The sequence below is a fragment of the Coregonus clupeaformis genome, unplaced genomic scaffold (genome assembly GCF_020615455.1).
Source record: "Coregonus clupeaformis isolate EN_2021a unplaced genomic scaffold, ASM2061545v1 scaf0149, whole genome shotgun sequence".
Taxonomy (NCBI): Eukaryota; Metazoa; Chordata; class Actinopteri; order Salmoniformes; family Salmonidae; genus Coregonus; species Coregonus clupeaformis.
Window position 1 is genome coordinate 355372 of NW_025533604.1, and position 7129 is coordinate 362500.

Consider the following 7129-nt stretch of genomic DNA (forward strand, 5'->3'; position numbering starts at 1 on the left):
CTTAACTGGACAGGGGCAGGATAAGCCAGGTACTAAAGGGAGGAGGATGGAAGGAGATGGTGAGAAAGTATATCATGGGTTTAAATGACTACAATTTCTCAATATTGAGTCTAGCTAGCTAAAGTTAGCTAACGTTACAGTAACTTTAACTAGCTAGCTACTGTAGCTAACGTTAGCTAAAACGTACCAACATTTATACAACAATTACCAGCTAACATTACAGGCTATAGCTTGGCTAGCTGATGAAAAACCAAGAGTACATTACATCATGTATTGTTTTTTAGTTATTTGATAGTAGTTTGATGAATTATTATCTTAGCTAGCGAATAGCTAAGGTTCACTCACCTTTCACGTCAATCCGTTGCAAGTCATCTCTTATTGGTCGCGTCTCTCCAACCATCCGCGCGCTTCCCGCTTCCAGTTGTCTTTGACCAACGGTCTCAATTTGAATTCTGCGCTGGAGCGGCCTTTACTCACGAGGCGCTGTTCGGTTCCAAACCGAACCCCTCTTTTGAAAAGGCTTCTTCAAAGAACCCCTGAAGTCTACAACGGTTCAACAACGAGCTGATGGCAGAGTATAGGCTTGGAAATTAATCTTAAGGTATATTTTTTAACCTTATATTATCCTAAAGGATCCTACAGGAAGCTTTTCTTTTAAGAGTGTAGTTCACGTTTACTCATTTATCTGCAAAACCATGCCTTCCGAGTTGTAAAGGTGGCCAGCCACATAATTAGTTTTAAAAGTCTACCATGACAACAACTATCCCATTGACTATATCCAGTATTAGTTTCTTATTGTTCTAGTTAAGATCTCACAACACAGTTACGCTACTACAATTAAGGCATAAGACATAAGGTATATATCATTTGAAAATGCAGACAAAATTGGCTTGAACTTGTCGTGTAATAACAATTTTGAAAAACGCTAAAAGGTATTTCTCTCCCCAAGGTCAATACTTAAAAAATAATGAATCATAAAATGTTTGTCCTCTGTAGTTGCGTGTCTTTCTTTAAATACTAGTTGTCCAATCAAATCACACAATCTACAGATGGTGCATCAACCAAAGAAAACTTTATTGATTGGCACATTTTCTGTTTAGAGATACTGAGAAATAACAACCAGGAAAGATAAATCATAAAAAGATATGTTTATTTACATATTAAAAATAATTGTATAGCCTAGGTTTCATTTACAAACAGACATATTCACTACATTTGTTAAATTATTCACTTAATTACTTATATTATTTTCAGTAAACTCTTATTCTATAACATTTATTGTTTTAACATTCACACTGCTAGTTTTACACTTTTTTATATATATACCTACCTTCATTTATATAAATATAATATATAATGATCAATATATAACCATATAATATATATATATATATATATATATATATATAGCATTTACTATATAGACACACACACACACACACACACACACACACACACACACACACACACACACACAGCTAAGGTGAAGAAGGTGTGATTGGCTGTTACACCAGCTAAGGTGAAGAAGGTAAGATTGTCTGTTACACCAGCTAAGGAGGGGAGAAGGTGAGATTGGCTGGAACACCAGCTAAGTTGAAGAAGGTGAGCTTGGCTTGAACACCAGCTAAGGTGAAGAAGGTAATATTGTCTGTTACACCAGCTAAGGAGAAGAAGGTGAGATTGGCTGCTACACCAGCTAAGGAGAAGAAAGGTAGATTGGCTGTTACACCAGCTAAGGTGAAGAAGGTGGGATTGGCTGTTACACCAGCTAAGGTGAAGAAGGTGAGATTGGCTGTTACACCAGCTAAGGTGAAGAAGGTGAGATTGGCTGGAAGACCAACAAAGTCCCCTGTCCCCGAGGTGAAGAGGACACCTCCAGTCTATGGGTCTGGTCCCCTTGCCAGGGCCAGATATTACCTGGATTGCCATCAAACCTCCATGCTTTGTTTATGAGGTCACACGTGAAGAAGTACAAGAGGACATCATCAAGAGGTAAGGTAGTAGAAGTGTGTGATAAGAGTGATTGTTTTTAGACTTGAGATTAATTCAGTTGATATGCCATACCATATATCTACAATGTAGGATCATAGGTTTGTGTGATTTATATGTACTTTGAAAAGGAGTTAGCGCAGGAAAAATATGGTCCCTTGTCCCAACCGGTGGAGACAGAGGTCTTTCAGACCTTTTCCTGGAGTGAGACTCTGGCGTGGGGCAGAGGGAGAAGGCACCTTTGATGAAAACCTGTTAGAGGGCAACCCTTCCCCAGGCCAGAAACCTCAAAGTAGACCTCATCAAAGGTAGATAAATCACCACAAGGTGAGGATTAACCCAATATCATGTTAACACTAGATGTCCAATATCAATCATTTCACAATTGACATGTTGTATATAGTTGTCCGTTTCTACAAGTCAATTAGTAAAGTAAATACGCTCTCTGACATGTGCCTTGTCTGAGACAAAAGACAAAACTAAGAAGAAACCTTCTAATGTCTCCTCTTTTCAGAGAGACGACTTTCAACGTAAGAAGTAGGACCTCCTTGACAGAGGGACATGGATGGTGCTGTCAATGGCCTTGTTCACCAGCAGGCAAAATAAAATGAAGTTTGTACCAACATGCCTGGAGATGGAGCTGTGGAGGGAGGATGCTGTGAGAAGATATTCTTCACTCTCTGAACTCCATGGCCATCTGCCTATATTCTGATGCCACTAGAGACAGGTGTTAACAGGTTGAAGGTCGGCAATGATACAGATCATGAAGTGGAAAGAAACAGGCTGAGGTGTGTGAGTCTTAAACATATGTAAACACAATTTTGATTCAGCCTATTTCATAATTCTATTATTTCATTGCTTCCTAGGCAAATTTCCTTTTACACTATCCCATGTGTGAAAACACGAGTCTATCTCATGATCTGGTAATGAGGTAGTCCTGCCTTCAACTTCAAAATCAGTGTCACCCTCAGGTCAAGAGGGCATTACCTCTTGGTCTAATGGTCAAGACACTGTTTTTTCCCCATGGGACACCTGGGATCCCGCCCATGAAATGTGCACATCTCTCCCAAGGCAATTCCACTGATTCCACCAGTGTAGATGTTTTTTGCAGACAGCAACGGTGTAATGCCCCCTTCGTCTCAAATCCGGTCTCCCCTGCCCGTAGGGCAAACAAATATATTGTAGTGAATTCAGGGGTAGCCCCAAACGAGTTTTGAACCTGGGTCCATCAACTGTCAAGCCAACACCTTAAGGCGTGTTAGGTTCTAAATGAACCTAGTAAAACTCAGGGACGTTTAGTAAAGCTCAAACCAAGTTTATTCACCCATTGGATCATACAGCTGCATAAGACAAAGAACACATTCCACAAGCACTGATATTTAACCCTTTCTCCTATGCTGAGCCCCTCCTTCCACATCTGAACAGCCAATACACCTCTGTTGCTATCCAGAAGATTAGTGATATATGTTCTTCCTCACTTCATCTAACCTGACCTCTGCCCAAATTGCTCACTCCTCCCCAACTCACGACTGTCATGTTGACTTGTACCAGACTGTGTCTCTTCTCCTCCCATAGGATCCCTGATGACTAACAATAACATATCCTGACAGAATGTAAACATTATACATTCCCCTCTCTCCCTCAGTGACATGAATAAGTCTATTTCATGTTTAGAAGTCAGAACCCAACAAGCGCTACGCCAAGAGGTCCGAACCTCTCGATGATGTGGCTAGGTGTTGGATTAAGGTCGCTACATTACCCCCTTCCTTGGGGAGAGCATGCCCCCATACTTATTTATAGCAAGTCTCTCACTTGTACACGCCTCTTTGATGGCCTCACAGGCACTATCCCACTTCTGACACCAATGTAACAAATTTGGGGGTAGCTCCAACCGGGACTCGAACCCAGGTCCAGCGACTATCAAGCCAACACCTTATCCATTACACCAAGAGATCAGAATGTGGTAATTGGTAGGTGTTGGGTTCAGCTTGCTACAGTATATACTTATATAGGGCAATGTGTGATCTGGGAGCGGCAGCACTACCACTAGTGCTCCTGACACAGCCTAACACAATCTTTACCTTCTGAACCTTAAAAGCTGACCTAAAGTCAGATACATTTAGACAAACCACCATGTGAGCAGCAAGTGTAGGGTTAATGGAGTGAAGTGGGGGATGGGTAGGACCACCAGTATCAACTATATGTCTATGAATGCATTACTATTAATGCAGTACTAAAACGGATGGATGCTCTTCATCAACACCATCTCACCTGTGAAACAAGATATCAGCAATCAATCAACAAGACTAATGAAATGGAGCAAATGAAGACATTAGAACTGCTAAAGGTACAGATATTATATTCTGACACCAATTTCCTACTGGTAGATTTTGTACATGATCTGTCAATCCTGAGAGCAACGCTCTCTCTCCTCCTCTTCCCCGTCTCTCTTTGCTGGGGTGAAGTTTCCCGTAGATACAGATCTGAGGATCAGCTTCCCCTCCCCCAAACCTAACAAGGATCATTAGTGGGAGGAATTTAAACCTGATCCAAAGCCAGTGTCTATTTGGGAAACTTGTCCCCTCCCCAACAACTCTACATGTGGATGCGGCTTCCTCCATCTCACCATGTTCACAAAGAAAACGGCAGTGTATTTCAGCTGTAAGTATTTTGAAGTTACTAGCTATATTATTTGAATTGAATCGACCTAGCTTCATTATTATTCAACAATAACCGGGCCAATGGCCGTAGCAGCAGTGGTGGTTCGAGAACATTCCCAGTGGGAGGGGGCCAGGCTGGGGCCAGTTGTGCTGTTAGAGGGGCCAGTTACATCACACATTATTGTTGTCATGTCGTTTTCTTCACTAAATTGCAGACATCACATAGACAAATGACCTGTTTATAATCATTCAACTATTTATTATTTGCATTTACATTTTGTCATTTGCATTACATATTCACTATCAGTTACATCAACTGTATTCTACGGTTTTTGTGGTTTCTTACAAAAAGATCCGCCAAATTCGATCTGGATTCAAGGCCTTTGCTCTCCTTGACTCAATACTTAATACACCTAAATTGCTCCATCTTTCATCTGACATTGTGGACCTAAGTTACGTTTTCACTAGCTTTAGTGCAGAAAAACTCTGTTCACAAGAAGCGGTACTAACAGGGATTGAAACAGCTATTCTGCACAGTTTAAAGAGCTGAAAGAAAACTTCTTTATAAGGCTGAATGAATAATGCTATCTCTACTACACTGGAGGGTCTCTGCATGCCACTCTGGATTTTCCTTTGTCAAATTCTTCTGAACTGATGTAGTTCATGCCCCAAGTCCTCAATATTTGATTCATACATTCTAGTAAATGGAAACAGGGACTTATCTTTGAGAAATGCATCACTTTTTGGGGTTTAGAGTTTGGATGCCATTCATTATGTCACAGTTTCTCAGCTAGAGAATCATCTGTTGAGCTCATTGAGCATCTGATCTAAGACAGGGTAGAAAAAGGTTGTAGGAAAACTGTCTTTAATCTATTTCTGAATCTGACCTCTGACCTACTGTACTGAGTAGACAGTCTCCATTAAATTGAGAGCTTAGCTTTTTTGGTGGTTTTGCAGGGGGCTGTATTGCAGTATCACATTGCTCAGCTGTGTTCAACACTTCATTCCATAGGTCATCAAAAAATGACTCATCCCTGTAGTCATTCAACGTTTGAACTAAGGCTTCAACTAAATCAACAGCCTTTGACAGGTCAAGTCATGAAGACTGTAGCATCTCTGATAGAAATGTTGCTTCTCCAAAAACTTTATGGAGTGGAACAAGGAACACAATGAATTGTAAATCTATCTGTGCAAGCAGACCTCGTGCCTCAACAGATCTGTCACCGTTGTGTTCTTGGACTATGTCTTGCAGGACTCGCTTAACGGCAGGCAATCTATCCATAATAGTATGTAGAGCCATATGTCGACATGCCCAGCGAGTGTCACTTAGTCTCTGAAGCTCTCTAGGTGCCCCCTGGGTACATCTCTCTTGTACGCTAAGCCATTTTTGATGCACATGTATGACCCAGATGTGAATTCATACAGTCTTTCTAGTAAGGAGAAGAACTGTCCTACCTCAGGGACAGCTTTGACTGTATCCACTAAAACTAAGTGTAGACAGTGTGCACTGCAGTGGAGGTAAAAGGCTTTGCTTGTTCTTTAATGCGTTGCCTGGACGCCTGAATGCTTGCCGCTCATAACTGAAGCACCGTCATATGCTTGGCCTACTAGGTTGGTTTTGTATTCAAGACCATGACTTTCTAATATGTGTATGATTTAGTCAGTAAGCCCTGCTGCATCTAGTGGATCAGCCGATTCAAAGTGGAGACAGCTCTCATGGACAGCTCCACTGAAATAGTACCTGAGTACTGGAGATATCTGATCCTTTTGTTTTTAACATCTTTTTTTTTCCGTCTGCCATTATGCTGAAGACCTCACTGTCTTTCACTTCTTCTATCATCTCTGTTGGAACCATGTCTGCCAAACAACTCAGAACCTCATTCTGAATCCCTTTGCTTGTGTATTTTGCATTATGAATGGAAGTCAACCTTTTTTCCACAGTTGTGTCATGCTTAGCTATTGTTTCTAGGATTGCCATGAAGTTCCATTTATTATCAGACTCTGCAGACTCATCGTGTCCTCTTTTGTGCAATGTTTTGTGTGGCTGTAAGTAGTAGTACTTCTCCTATTGTTTTAATATAGTCCCCTTTTTTCTTGAATCTGTTTGTTATGTACTTTAAAGTATTTTTTCCCGAAGTACTTTTACACCACTGGTTAACTCTCATTCTTAGCTAGCTCGACTATGCACTTGCCTCTGCTAGCAATAAACTGTGCTAACATTAGCCTAGACTGGACCACAGAAAATAACAGTTTTAAACAGTTGTAAAAACCCACTTCTTCCAGACAGAATAGTTCCTGTAGATTCAGACTTACTCATCACCAATCTTTTGTTATGTCTCGTGGGTTTCATAACCACGTCTGTATAACAATTCAATAGTGGTGAGACGGGGAGACAGGAATCAGTTCAACCATTTATCTGGAACGGATCATCTCAACACATTCAAACCCCCATGATGCTCTGCAGCACAACCCCAATATAC